This window comes from Oncorhynchus masou, unplaced genomic scaffold (assembly GCF_036934945.1).
Source record: "Oncorhynchus masou masou isolate Uvic2021 unplaced genomic scaffold, UVic_Omas_1.1 unplaced_scaffold_2457, whole genome shotgun sequence".
NCBI lineage: Eukaryota > Metazoa > Chordata > Actinopteri > Salmoniformes > Salmonidae > Oncorhynchus > Oncorhynchus masou.
Genome location: NW_027008910.1, coordinates 41,693 through 57,909, shown reverse-complemented (window position 1 = coordinate 57,909; position 16,217 = coordinate 41,693). Strand labels below are relative to the sequence as shown.

Here is a 16,217-nt window from a genome sequence, read left to right as displayed (position 1 = left end):
TTAGTCTACAGTCTCATTCATAACTGTCCAACCATGTCCCAACATTAGTCTACAGTCTCATTCATAACTGTCCAACCATGTCCCAACATTAGTCTACAGTCTCATTCATAACTGGCTGACCATGTCCCAACATTAGTCTACAGTCTCATTCATAACTGTCTGACCATGTCCCAACATTAGTCTACAGTCTCATTCATAACTGTCTGACCATGTCCCAACATTAGTCTACAGTCTCATTCATAACTGTCCAACCATGTCCCAACATTAGTCTACAGTCTCATTCATAACTGTCCAACCATGTCCCAACATTAGTCTACAGTCTCATTCATAACTGTCCAACCATGTCCCAACATTAGTCTACAGTCTCATTCATAACTGTCTGACCATGTCCCAACATTAGTCTACAGTCTCATTCATAACTGTCCAACCATGTCCCAACATTAGTCTACAGTCTCATTCATAACTGGCTGACCATGTCCCAACATTAGTCTACAGTCTCATTCATAACTGTCTGACCATGTCCCAACATTAGTCTACAGTCTCATTCATAACTGGCTGACCATGTCCCAACATGACCCATAATAACTATGTTCCCAACATGCCCATAATGTTTGTTCTGCCTTATAATGTATGTTCTGCCTTATGGTGACACACACACACACACACACACACACACACACACACACACACACACACACACACACACACACACACGTAAACACAGCAAAAAAAGAAACAGCCCTTTTTCAGGACCCTTTCAAAAATAATTCATAAAAATCCAAATAACTTCACAGATCTTCATTGTAAAGGGTTTAAACACTGTTTCCCTGCTTGTTCAATGAACCATAAACAGTTAATGAACATGCACCTGTGGAACGGTCGTTAAGACACTAACAGCTTACAGACCGTAGGCAATTAAGGTCACAGTTATGAAAACTTAGGACACTAAAGAGGCCTTTCTACAGACTCTGAAAAACACCTAAAGAATGATGCCCAGGGTCCCTACTCATCTGCGTGAACGTACCTTAGGCATGCTGCAAGGAGGCATGAAGGCTGCAGATGTGGCCAGGGCAATAAATTGCAATGTCTGTACTGTGAGACGCCTAAGACAGTGCTACAGGGAGACAGGATGGACAGCTGATCGTCCTCGCAGTAGCAGACCACGTGTAACAACACCTGCACAGGATCGGTACATCCGAACATCACACCTGTGGGACAGGTACAGGATGGCAACAACAACGTTGTAAGGCAGGTCCTCACCAGACATCACCGGCAACAATGTCACCTATGGGCACAAACCCACCGACGCTGGACTAGACAGGACTGGCAAAAAGTGCTCTTCACTGACGAGTCTCACCAGGGGTGATGGTCGGATTCGCGTTTATCGTCAAAGGAATGAACTTTACACATAGGCCTGTATTCTAGAGCGGGATCGATTTGGAGGTGGAGGGTCCGTCATGGTCTGGGGCGGTGTGTCACAGCATCATCGGATTGAGCTTGTTGTCATTGCAGGCAATCTCAACACTGTGTGTTACAGGGAAGACATCCTCCTCCCTCATGTAGTACCCTTACTGCAGGCTCATCCTGACATGGCCCTCCAGCATGACAATGCCACCAGCCATACTGCTCGTTCTGTGCGTGATTTCCTGCAAGACAGGAATGTCAGTGTTCTGCCATGGCCAGCGAAGAGCCCGGATCTCAATCCCATTGAGCACGTCTGGGACCTGTTGGATTGGAGGGTGAGGGCTAGGGCCATTCCCCTCAGAAATGTCCAGGAACTTGCAGGTGCCTTGGTGGAAGAGTGGGGTAACATTTCACAGCAAGAACTGGCAAATCTGGTGCAGTCCATGAGGAGGAGATGCACTGCAGTACTTCATGCAGCTGGTGGCCACACCAGATACTGACTGTTACTTTTCATTTTGACCCCCCCCCCCCTTTGTACAGGGACACATTATTCTATTTCTGTTAGTCACGAGTCTGTGGAACTTGTTCAGTTTATGTCTCAGTTGTTGAATCTTGTTATATTCATACAAAAATGTACACATGTTAAGTTTGCTGAAAATAAGCACAGTTGACAGAGGATGTTTTTTTTTTGCTGAGTTTACATACGTACACACACACATATACACACACACATACGTACATACACACATACACGTATGTGCGTATGCACACACACACACAACCACAAACAGACACACACACACAAAAGTAAAATCATCATGATATGTAATAAAAGTGTTCTTTAGGTGAATTCAAATATTTTTGCGTTGGTCAATTCCCTAAGTGTGTTTATTTTCCAGTTCCTCCCCTGCAGGTGACCATAATGGTAAATTAATGGAGGTAGTGAATATGCTACTGGCTGTCCGTTACATCTGTACCATTGAAGCTGAGATATCCAGGGGGTATTTCCTGTACTAGTAGGTGTATAGTGTCTCTTCCATACAGTGGGGCAAAAAAGTATTTAGTCAGCCACCAATTGTGCAAGTTCTCCCACTTAAAAAGATGAGAGGCCTGTAATTTTCATCATTGGTACACTTCAACTATGACAGACAAAATGAGAAAAAGAAATCCAGAAAATCACATTGTAGGATTTTTAATGAATTTATTTGCAAATAATGGTGGAAAATAAGTATTTGGTCACTTACAAACAAGCAAGATTTCTGTCTCTCACAGACCTGTAACTTCTTCCTTAAGAGGCTCCTCTGTCCTCCACTCGTTACCTGTATTAATGGCACCTGTTTGAACTTGTTATCAGTATAAAAGACACCTGTCCTTTTATTTGTTTTTTGTTTTCCTGAGGGGGAATAGATTTTGTTGTGCCCTCTTCACGACTGTCTTGGTGTGTTTGGACCATTCTAGTTTTTTGGTGATGTGGACACCAAGGAACTTGAAGCTCTCAACCTGCTCCACTGCAGCCCCGTCGATGAAAACGGGGGCGTGCTTAGTCCTCCTTTCCCTGTAGGATCAGCGTGGCGGATTTGTTGTTACCTACCCTTACCACCTGGGGGCGCCCCGTCAGGAAGTCCAGGATCCAGTTGCAGAGGGAGGTGTTTAGTCCCAGGGTCCTTAACTTAGTGATATAGTGGTCCAGGGACTGGGGGGGTGAGTCAGCTGGGAGTCGGAGCTTAGTGATATAGCGGTCCAGGGATGGGGGGGTGAGTAAGCTGGGAGTCGAAGCTTAGTGATATAGTGGTCCAGGGATGGGGGTCAGCTGGGAGTCAAAGCTTAGTGATATAGTGGTCCAGGGATGGGGGGGAGTAAGCTGGGAGTCGAAGCTTAGTGATATAGTGGTCCAGGAATGGGGGGTGAGTCAGCTGGGAGTCGAAGCTTAGTGATATAGTGGTCCAGGGATGGGGGGGGAGTCAGCTGGGAGTCGAAGCTTAGTGATATAGTGGTCCAGGAATGGGGGGGGTCAGCTGGGAGTCGAAGCTTAGTGATATAGTGGTCCAGGGATGGGGGGGGTGAGTCAGCTGGGAGTCGAAGCTTAGTGATATAGTGGTCCAGGGATGGGGGGAGTCAGCTGGGAGTCGAAGCTTAGTGATATAGTGGTCCAGGGATGGGGGTGAGTCAACTGGGAGTCGAAGCTTAGTGATATAGTGGTCCAGGGATGGGGGGAGTCAACTGGGAGTCGAAGCTTAGTGATATAGTGGTCCAGGGATGGGGGGGGGGTCAGCTGGGAGTCGAAGCTTAGTGATATAGTGGTCCAGGGATGGGGGGGGAGTCGAAGCTCCAGGGATGGGGGTGGGAGTCGAAGCTTAGTGATATAGTGGTCCAGGGATGGGGGGTCAACTGGGATTCGAAGCTTAGTGATATAGTGGTCCAGGGATGGGGGGGGTCAACTGGGAGTCGAAGCTTAGTGATATAGTGGTCCAGGGATGGGGGGGGGGGTCAACTGGGAGTCGAAGCTTAGTGATATAGTGGTCCAGGGATGGGGGGGGAGTCAACTGGGAGTCGAAGCTTAGTGATATAGTGGTCCAGGAATGGGGGGGGGGGTCAGATGGATGGGGGGGTGAGTCAGCTGGGAGTTGAAGGCCTTGACCTGGTGCTTTAGTATATTCCAGGAAGTGAACTGTAAATGGTGAACGTGTGTGTGTCACTCAGAGAGCGTGTGTTAGGCCAGGCACTGCTCCGTTGCCGAGGGCAACGGCCATTCAGTCACTCCTTCACAATGTGGTGGCATGACAACCCTGACAGATGTTGTTTTACAGTGTGGCATTGCAGCCAGAGACACAGCGCGGTGTATTTTTGACTTATCTATTTTCATACATACTCTCTCTGTTTGTGTGTGTGTGTGTGTGTGTGTGTGTGTGTGTGTGTGTGTGTGTGTGTGTGTGTGTGTGTGAGAGAGAGAGAGAGAGAGAACATGAAGTAAATCTTCATTCTGCTTCATTTCATTATTATCTATCACATGGGCTCCTCTTCTTGCCTCTTCTGGAGCCCTCCAGCAAATATTATCTCCTGATGCAGGAAACTGTGAGAATCTGTGGGAACATATCCATTCCTCATCCAGAGAGGCGAGTTTCTAAATTGTTTCCTTGCTCATCCCTTATAGGACATATTTGCTGATTCGATTGCATCCATTGAAGCAACATCTAATGAAGCATTTGGTAATTAAATGGTTAGTCACCACAGACGTGATGTACTGTGTTCTGTTCCTGGATCATTTAGTTTTCCTGATGTTTCTTGTAATGTTAGTAAGTGGTTGTTTCTGTTAAGTTGTTTACATTGGCAGCAGTAACATTGGTTGGGCACGGTCACAGCATGGACAATATGACACTTGTGGACGACTGATACAGCTTTGACACTGGTACTGATCTGATACTGATACTGCTCTGATACAGCTTTGACACTGATATTGATACTGCTCTGATACTGATACTGCTCTGATACTGATATTGATACTGCTCTGATATTGATACTGCTCTGATATTGATACTGCTCTGATATTGATACTGCTCTGATATTGATACTGATACTGATATTGATACTGATCTGATACTGATACTGCTCTAACATTGATCCTCGGATGGGGCCACAGTGTCTCCTGACCCCTCCTGTCTCAGCCTCCAGTATTTATGCTGCAGTAGTTTATGTGTCGGGGGGCTGGGGTCAGTTTGTTATATCTGGAGTACTTCTCCTGTCCAATTCAGTGTCCTGTCAAATCAAATCAAATTTATTTGTCACATATACATGGTTAGCAGATGTTAATGCGAGTGTAGCGAAATGCTTGTGCTTCTAGTTCCGACAATGCAGTAATAACCAACAAGTAATCTAACTAACAATTCCTAAACTACTGTATTATACACAGTGTAAGGGGATAAAGAATATGTACATAAGGATATATGAATGAATGATGGTACAGAGCAGCATAGGCAAGATACAGTAGATGGTATCGAGTACAGTATATACATATGAGATGAGTATGTAAACAAAGTGGCATAGTTAGTGGCTAGTGATACATGTATTACATAAGGATGCAGTCGATGATATAGAGTACAGTATATACGTATGCATATGAGATGAATAATGTAGGGTAAGTAACATTATATAAGGTAGCATTGTTTAAAGTGGCTAGTGATATATTTACATCATTTCCCATCAATTCCCATTATTAAAGTGGCTGGAGTTGAGTCAGTGTCAGTGTGTTGGCAGCAGCCACTCAATGTTAGTGGTGGCTGTTTAACAGTCTGATGGCCTTGAGATAGAAGCTGTTTTTCAGTCTCTCGGTCCCAGCTTTGATGCACCTGTACTGACCTCGCCTTCTGGATGATAGCGGGGTGAACAGGCAGTGGTTGATGTCCTTGATGATCTTTATGGCCTTCCTGTAACATCGGGTGGTGTAGGTGTCCTGGAGGGCAGGTAGTTTGCCCCCGGTGATGCGTTGTGCAGACCTCACTACCCTCTGGAGAGCCTTACGGTTGAGGGCGGAGCAGTTGCCATACCAGGCGGTGATACAGCCCGCCAGGATGCTCTCGATTGTGCATCTGTAGAAGTTTGTGAGTGCTTTTGGTGACAAGCCGAATTTCTTCAGCCTCCTGAGGTTGAAGAGGCGCTGCTGCGCCTTCTTCACGATGCTGTCTGTGTGAGTGGACCAATTCAGTTTGTCTGTGATGTGTATGCCGAGGAACTTAAAACTTGCTACTCTCTCCACTACTGTTCCATCGATGTGGATAGGGGGTGTTCCCTCTGCTGTTTCCTGAAGTCCACAATCATCTCCTTAGTTTTGTTGACGTTGAGTGTGAGGTTATTTTCCTGACACCACACTCCGAGGGCCCTCACCTCCTCCCTGTAGGCCGTCTCGTCGTTGTTGGTAATCAAGCCTACCACTGTTGTGTCGTCCGCAAACTTGATGATTGAGTTGGAGGCGTGCGTGGCCACGCAGTCGTGGGTGAACAGGGAGTACAGGAGAGGGCTCAGAACGCACCCTTGTGGGGCCCCAGTGTTGAGGATCAGCGGGGAGGAGATGTTGTTACCTACCCTCACCACCTGGGGGCGGCCCGTCAGGAAGTCCAGTACCCAGTTGCACAGGGCGGGGTCGAGACCCAGGGTCTCGAGCTTGATGACGAGCTTGGAGGGTACTATGGTGTTGAATGCCGAGCTGTAGTCGATGAACAGCATTCTCACATAGGTATTCCTCTTGTCCAGATGGGTTAGGGCAGTGTGCAGTGTGGTTGAGATTGCATCGTCTGTGGACCTATTTGGGCGGTAAGCAAATTGGAGTGGGTCTAGGGTGTCAGGTAGGGTGGAGGTGATATGGTCCTTGACTAGTCTCTCAAAGCACTTCATGATGACGGAAGTGAGTGCTACGGGGCGGTAGTCGTTTAGCTCAGTTACCTTAGCTTTCTTGGGAACAGGAACAATGGTGGCCCTCTTGAAGCATGTGGGAACAGCAGACTGGTATAGGGATTGATTGAATATGTCCGTAAACACACCAGCCAGCTGGTCTGCGCATGCTCTGAGGGCGCGGCTGGGGATGCCGTCTGGGCCTGCAGCCTTGCGAGGGTTAACACGTTTAAATGTTTTACTCACCTCGGTTGCAGTGAAGGAGAGACCGCATGTTTCCGTTGCAGGCTGTGTCAGTGGCACTGTATTGTCCTCAAAGCGGGCAAAAAAGTTATTTAGTCTGCCTGGGAGCAAGACATCCTGGTCCGTGACTGGGCTGGATTTCTTCCTGTAGTCCGTGATTGACTGTAGACCCTGCCACATGCCTCGTGTCTGAGCCGTTGAATTGAGATTCTACTTTGTCTCTGTACTGACGCTTAGCTTGTTTGATAGCCTTACGGAGGGAATAGCTGCACTGTTTGTATTCAGTCATGTTACCAGACACCTTGCCCTGATTGAAAGCAGTGGTTCGCGCTTTCAGTTTCACGCGAATGCTGCCATCAATCCACGGTTTCTGGTTAGGGAATGTTTTAATCGTTGCTATGGGAACGACATCTTCAACGCACGTTCTAATGAACTCGCACACCGAATCAGCGTATTCGTCAATGTTGTTATCTGACGCAATACAAAACATGTCCCAGTCCACGTGATGGAAACAGTCTTGGAGTGTGGAGTCAGCTTGGTCGGACCAGCGTTGGACAGACCTCAGCGTGGGAGCTTCTTTTTTTAGTTTTTGTCTGTAGGCAGGTATCAGCAAAATGGAGTCGTGGTCAGGTTTTCCGAAAGGGGGGCGGGGCAGGGCCTTATATGCGTCGGGGAAGTTAGAGTAACAGTGATCCAAGGTTTTTCCACCCCTGGTTGCGCAATCAATATGCTGATAAAATTTAGGGAGTCTTGTTTTCAGATTAGCCTTGTTAAAATCCCCAGCAACAATGAATGCAGCCTCCGGATAAATGGTTTCCAGTTTGCAAAGAGTTAAATAAAGTTCGTTCAGAGCCATCGATGTGTCTGCTTGGGGGGGGAAATATACGGCTGTGATTATAATCGAAGAGAATTCTCTTGGTAGATAATGCGGTCTACATTTGATTGTGAGGAATTCTAAATCAGGTGAACAGAAGGATTTGAGTTCCTGTATGTTTCTTTCATCGCACCATGCCTCGTTAGCCATAAGACATACACCCCCACCCCTCTTCTTACCAGAAAGGTGTTTGTTTCTGTCGGCGCGATGCGTGGAGAAACCCGTTGGCTGCACCGCTTCGGATAGCGTCTCTCCAGTGAGCCATGTTTCCGTGAAGCACAGAACGTTACAGTCTCTGATGTCCCTCTGGAATGCTACCCTTGCTCGGATTTCATCAACCTTGTTGTCAAGAGACTGGACATTGGCAAGAAGAATGCTAGGAAGTGGGCACGATGTGCCCGTCTCCGTAGTCTGACCAGAAGACCGCCTCGTTTCCCTCTTTTTCTGAGTCGTTTTTGGGTCGCTGCATGCGATCCATTCCGTTGTCCTGTTTGTAAGGCAGAACACAGGATCCGCGTCGCGAAAAACATATTCTTGGTCGTACTGATGGTGAGTTGACGCTGATCTTATATACAGTAGCTCTTCTCGACTGTATGTAATGAAACCTAAGATGACCTGGGGTACTAATGTAAGAAATAACACGTAAAAAAAACAAAAAACTGCATAGTTTCCTAGGAACGCGAAGCGAGGTGGCCATCTCTGTCGGCGCCGGAAGTAGTATGTGTGAATCTAAGTGTGCGTTCTCTAATTCTCTCCTTCTCTCGGAGGAGGACCTGAGCCCTAGGACCATGCCCCAGGACTACCTGACATGATGACTCCTTGCTGTCCCCAGTCCACCTGGCCGTGCTGCTGCTCCAGTTTCAACTGTTCTGCCTTATTATTATTTGACCATGCTGGTCATTTATGAACATTTGAACATCTTGGCCATGTTCTGTTATAATCTCTACCCGGCACAGCCAGAAGAGGACTGGCCACCCCACATAGCCTGGTTCCTCTCTAGGTTTCTTCATAGGTTTTGGCCTTTCTAGGGAGTTTTTCCTAACCACTGTGCTTCTACACCTGCATTGCTTGCTGTTTGGGGTTTTAGGCTGGGTTTCTGTACAGCACTTTGAGATATCAGCTGATGTACGAAGGGCTATATAAATACATTTGATTTGATTTGATAGTGCTCTAATACTGATACTGCTCTGATACTGATACTGCTCTGATACTGATACTGCTCTGATACTGATACTGCTCTGATACTGATACTGCTCTGATACTGATACTGCTCTGATACTGATACTGCTCTGATACTGATCTGATACTGATACTGCTCTGATACTGATACTGCTCTGATACTGATACTGCTCTGATACTGATACTGCTCTGATATTGATACTGATACTGCTCTGATACTGATACTGCTCTGATATTGATATTGATACTGCTCTGATATTGATACTGCTCTGATACTGATACTGCTCTGATATTGATACTGATACTGCTCTGATATTGATACTGATACTGCTCTGATACTGATACTGCTCTGATATTGATACTGATACTGCTCTGATATTGATACTGATACTGCTCTGATACTGATACTGCTCTGATACTGATACTGCTCTGATATTGATATTGATACTGCTCTGATACTGATACTGCTCTGATATTGATATTGATACTGCTCTGATATTGATACTGCTCTGATACTGATACTGCTCTGATATTGATACTGCTCTGATATTGATATTGATACTGCTCTGATACTGATACTGCTCTGATATTGATATTGATACTGCTCTGATATTGATACTGCTCTGATACTGATACTGCTCTGATATTGATACTGATACTGCTCTGATATTGATACTGATACTGCTCTGATACTGATACTGCTCTGATATTGATATTGATACTGCTCTGATACTGATACTGCTCTGATATTGATATTGATACTGCTCTGATATTGATACTGCTCTGATACTGATACTGCTCTGATACTGATACTGCTCTGATATTGATATTGATACTGCTCTGATACTGATACTGCTCTGATATTGATACTGCTCTGATATTGATACTGATACTGCTCTGATATTGATACTGATACTGCTCTGATACTGATACTGCTCTGATATTGATATTGATACTGCTCTGATACTGATACTGCTCTGATATTGATACTGATATTGCTCTGATACTGATACTGCTCTGATATTGATACTGCTCTGATATTGATACTGATACTGCTCTGATATTGATACTGCTCTGATATTGATACTGATATTGCTCTGATACTGATACTGCTCTGATATTGATACTGATACTGCTCTGATATTGATACTGATACTGCTCTGATATTGATACTGCTCTGATATTGATACTGCTCTGATATTGCTCTGATACTGATACTGCTCTGATATTGATACTGCTCTGATATTGATACTGATACTGCTCTGATATTGATACTGCTCTGATACTGATACTGCTCTGATATTGATACTGCTCTGATACTGATACTGCTCTGATACTGATACTGCTCTGATATTGATACTGATACTGCTCTGATACTGATATTGATACTGCTCTGATACTGATACTGCTCTGATATTGATACTGCTCTGATATTGATACTGATACTGCTCTGATATTGATATTGATACTGCTCTGATATTGATATTGATACTGCTCTGATACTGATATTGCTCTGATACTGATACTGCTATGATACTGATACTGCTCTGATACTGATACTGCTCTGATATTGATACTGATACTGCTCTGATACTGATACTGCTCTGATATTGATATTGATACTGCTCTGATATTGATATTGATACTGCTCTGATACTGATACTGCTCTGATATTGATACTGCTATGATACTGATACTGCTATGATACTGATACTGCTCTGATATTGATACTGATACTGCTCTGATACTGATACTGCTCTGATACTGATACTGCTCTGATACTGATACTGCTCTGATACTGATACTGCTCTGATACTGCTCTGATATTGATACTGATACTGCTCTGATACTGATACTGCTCTGATATTGATATTGATACTGCTCTGATACTGATACTGCTCTGATATTGATATTGATACTGATACTGCTCTGATACTGATACTGCTCTGATATTGATGTTGATACTGATCTGCTACTGATATTGATATTGATACTGCTCTGCACCAGTCTTATCTCACAACCCAAAAGATAAAGAAAACCCAAAACAAGGAGAGACCACGAGAGTGAAATATCAGAAATGTTTCAGTGAGCTGAGGGTATCCTGTAGCCTAATAGCCCCAGTCTTAAAAGACTGAAATGAGGCATTCTCTCTGTCCTGCTCTCTACAGAGGAATATCATTGATTTCAACGAGAGAACCAATTAGACTCATATTGATGACTAAACCAAAAAGGTCATGAATACCAGTTGGAATCCAATTCTAGCCTCCCTCCATTCAATTTAAGCTGCAAACGTGTATAATTTGCCCAATTCAGATGCATTGGTAAGAATAGAAGGCTATGCCTATGTGGTGTCTCACCGACCATCTGAAGATGAATGCATTAACTTTACTAAGTGTAAGTGACCTGGAGCGTCGGCTAAATGACGACAACGTTCATGTAGAACAAAAGGCACACAATAAACTGCACAACACTGAGCAGATTGCATCACACATTTAGTTCTGATCAGGAGAATGTGGAGAACATGAGGATGCACACAAGCAGTACATTGTGGAGGGGAGATGGTTGCTAGGGAACACCATTAGGAGACAACACACACAGTATTCCTCACAGCTGAGGAGTCCATTAATTAGGATCCTGGCGGTGTAGCGGTACCGTCTGGACCAGAATCAGTTACATCTCCGACTTGAAAACAACGTGAGAGAGACATCAGTTAACCTTCACACTTTGACCTTTGCACTGGCCCCCAATTACAGGAAACAACTGTCCGAATGTGGCTAAGGCAGAAACATTCAACTGTATTACCTCATTAGGTCTAGTTCTTATGTGTAACCCTTGACAACACAGTTCATTCATCAGATGTAGGGCATAACCCTGTCACTAAGTGAGGTGTCGGTCAGACTCAGAGAAGAACATTAGACTCAGACAAGAACATATGTACATCATAAACATGAGAATATTGCTGCTGGGCCCTTTATCAGACTCAGAGCTCTGTTGTTGACGTCTGTGTTAAGTGTGTGTACTGACAGTATCTGTCGTGTGTTGTAGTAGGTTGCTCTCGGAGTGCTCTTCCAGAATTAGACAGACAGGTCTCCCTTCAAAAAGACATTTCTAATGGGATCACCTAGGGTAATTACAGAATCGACATTTGTGCAACCCCTACTAAGCCTCTACCCACACCCTAACCCTCCCCGCTCAAACCTCTACCCACACCCTAACCCTCCCCGCTCAAACCTCTACCCACACCCTAACCCTCCCCGCTCAAACCTCTATCCACACCCTAACCCTCCCCGCTCAAACCTCTATCCTCACCCTAACTCCCCCTCATCGCTCGATCCACCCCCCCACCAAACCTCTATCCACACCCTAACACCCCCACCAAACCTCTATCCACACCCTAACACCCCTACCAAACATCTATCCACACCCTAACACCCCCACCAAACCTCTATGCACACCATAACACCCCCACCAAACCTCTATGCACACCCTAACACCCGCACCAAACCTCTATCCACACCCTAACACCCGCACCAAACCTCTATCCACACCCCAACCAAACCTCTATCCACACCCTAACACTCCTACCAAACCTCTATCCACACCCTAACACCCCCACCAAACCTCTATCCCCACCAAACCTCTATCCACACCCCAACACTCCTACCAAACCTCTATCCACACCCTAACACTCCTACCAAACCTCTATCCACACCCTAACACTCCTACCAAACATCTATCCACACCCTAACACCCCCACCAAACCTCTATCCACACCAACACCCCCACCAAACCTCTATCCACACCCCAACACCCCTACCAAACCTCTATCCACACCCTAACACTCCTACCAAACCTCTATCCACACCCTAACACCCCCACCTAACATCTATCCACACCCTAACACCCCTACCAAACCTCTATCCACACCAACACCCCCACCAAACCTCTATCCACACCCCAACACCAATGCTTTCAGGTTCCCTTCACACGTTCCTGTAGGACTTGTCATGCCATCACACAGACAGACACATATCACTTCACACCAGTGGAGGCTGCTGAGGGGAGGACGGCTCATAATAATGGCCAGAATGGTGTGAAGGGAGTTATACCATTCAGTTCACTCCATTATGAGCCGTCCTCCCTCAGCAGTAGGATGCCATTCAGTTCACTCCATTATGAGCCGTCCTCCTCAGCAGTAGGATCCACTGCTTCACCATTATGAGCCGTCCTCCAGTAGGATACCATTCAGTTCACTCCATTATGAGCCGTCCTCCCTCAGCAGTAGGATGCCATTCAGTTCACTCCATTATGAGCCGTCCTCCCTCAGCAGTAGGATGCCATTCAGTTCACTCCATTATGAGCCGTCCTCCCTCAGCAGTAGGATACCATTCAGTTCACTCCATTATGAGCCGTCCTCCCTCAGCAGTAGGATGCCATTCAGTTCACTCCATTATGAGCCGTCCTCCCTCAGTGGTAGGATACCATTCAGTTCACTCCATTATGAGCCGTCCTCCCTCAGCTGTAGGATACCATTCAGTTCACTCCATTATGAGCCGTCCTCCTCAGCAGTAGGATTACCATTCAGTTCATACTCTCCATTATGGTTAGGGTCCGTCCTCCCTCAGCAGTAGGATACCATTCAGTTCACTCCATGGTATGAGCCGTTAGTGTGATATTACCCTCAGCAGTGGATGGTTAGGGTCCACAGTTCAGTTCACACACACCTAACCAGTTATGAGCCATCCATGTGATATTCCACCAGTGGTAGGTAGGATCCACAGTTCCAGTGAGCCGTCCACCTCAATGGTAGGTTACCACTCAGCACATGGTATGAGCCACAGTTAGTGTGATACCACCAATCAGCAGCCCCCACTGCTTCACACAGTGGTATGGTTGTGTAGGGTCCACAGTTAGTGTGATAACACTAACAACATGGTATGGTTAGGGTCCAGTTAGTGTGATATTACCAGTGGTATGGTTAAAACTCCACAGTTGAATGTGATACGCAATCACACCTAACAACAGTGGTATGGTTAGGGTCCACAGTTAGTGTGATACCACACACCTAACAACAGTGGTATGGTTAGGGTCCACAGTTAGTGTGATACCACACACCCTAACAACAGTGGTATGGTGAGGGTCCACAGTTAGTGTGATACCACACCTAACAACAGTGGTATGGTTAGGGTCCACAGTTAGTGTGATACCACACACACTAACAACAGTGGTATGGTTAGGGTCCACAGTTAGTGTGATACCACACAATCACACAGTTAGTGTGATACCTAACAACAGTGGTATGGTCCAGGTGATCCACAGTTAGGTGTGATAGTGTGATACACACACCTAACAACAGTGGTATGGTTAGGGTCCACAGGGTCCACACACCTAACAACAGTGGTATGGTTAGGGTCCACAGTTATGTGATACCACACACCTAACAACAGTGGTATGGTTAGGGTCCACAGTTAGTGTGATACCACACAATCACACACCTAACAACAGTGGTATGGTTAGGGTCCACAGTTAGTGTGATACCACACACCTAACAACAGTGGTATGGTTAGGGTCCACAGTTAGTGTGATACCACACACCTAACAACAGTGGTATGGTTAGGGTCCACAGTTAGTGTGATACCACACACCTAACAACAGTGGTATGGTTAGGGTCCACAGTTAATACCACACACCTAACAACAGTGGTATGGTTAGGGTCCACAGTTAGTGTGATACCACACACCTAACAACAGTGGTATGGTTAGGGTCCACAGTTAGTGTGATACCACACAATCACACACCTAACAACAGTGGTATGGTTAGGGTCCACAGTTAGTGTGATACCACACAAACAACAGTGGTATGGTTAGGGTCCACAGTTAGTGTGATACACCTAACAACAGTGGTATGGTTAGGGTCCACAGTTAGTGTGATATTACACACCTAACAACAGTGGTATGGTTAGGGTCCACAGTTAGGTGTGTGATTGTGTGGTATCACACTAACAACAGTGCTATGGTTAGGGTCCACAGTTAGTGTGATATTACACACCTAACAACAGTGGTATGGTTAGGGTCCACAGTTAGTGTGATACCACACACCTAACAACAGTGGTATGGTTAGGGTCCACAGTTAGTGTGATACCACACACCTAACAACAGTGGTATGGTTAGGGTCCACAGTTAGTGTGATACCACACACCTAACAACAGTGGTATGGTTAGGGTCCACAGTTAGTGTGATACCACACACCACAGTAACAACAGTGGTATGGTTAGGGTCCACAGTTAGTGTGATATTACACACCTAACAACAGTGGTATGGTTAGGGTCCACAGTTAGTGTGATACCACACCCCTAACAACAGTGGTATGGTTAGGGTCCACAGTTAGTGTGATACCACACACCTAACAACAGTGGTATGGTTAGGGTCCACAGTTAGTGTGATACCACACACCTAACAACAGTGGTATGGTTAGGGTCCACAGTTAGTGTGATACCACACACCTAACAACAGTGGTATGGTTAGGGTCCACAGTTAGTGTGATACCACACACCTAACAACAGTGGTATGGTTAGGGTCCACAGTTAGTGTGATACCACACACCTAACAACAGTGGTATGGTTAGGGTCCACAGTTAGTGTGATACCACACAATCCACTCACACAGGGTAATGATCTAAATAGGGAACACATACAATCTCAGTCACTTCCCCTCAACAAGGGTTTTATAGAAAATGTAAATCTATCATATGATAGAGGATGAATGATTCACTGCACATGCAAATCAGACACAATCCAAGAATTGAGGATTGGGGGTTGAAATCCGTGCGTTCAATTACGACCTCCAACCACAGTGTCATGTTTGGGTTCAAACGTCACACCAAGCTGGGATCACAGCAATCTGAAAGAATCTTCTTCCATCAATGATGCCTGATTCCTCATGTGTTTGGTTCTGGTGACCATTTCAATGGTTCCTCTATGAGGCTATAATGTGTCCTCTGACGTACTGCTATGCAAATGGAACCCTATTCCCTATATAGTGCACTACTTTTGACCAGAGTAATGCACTAAATAGGGTATAGGGTGCCATTTGAGAGACAACCATATACCGCTGTGTTACGTGGGTAGGGTTGATTC

At 45.6% G+C, this 16,217-nt stretch overlaps 1 long non-coding RNA gene across 1 annotated transcript; it reads right to left on the bottom strand.

Moving 5' to 3' along the window:
- Nucleotides 1-14,197: 14,197 nt before the first annotated feature.
- Nucleotides 14,198-14,919, bottom strand: LOC135533568 (uncharacterized). The gene is made up of 3 exons (XR_010454553.1): nt 14,773-14,919; nt 14,518-14,727; nt 14,198-14,246 (listed from the first exon to the last, which is right to left on the bottom strand). It is a non-coding gene; the product is annotated as an uncharacterized LOC135533568 (long non-coding RNA).
- Nucleotides 14,920-16,217: the final 1,298 nt, after the last annotated feature.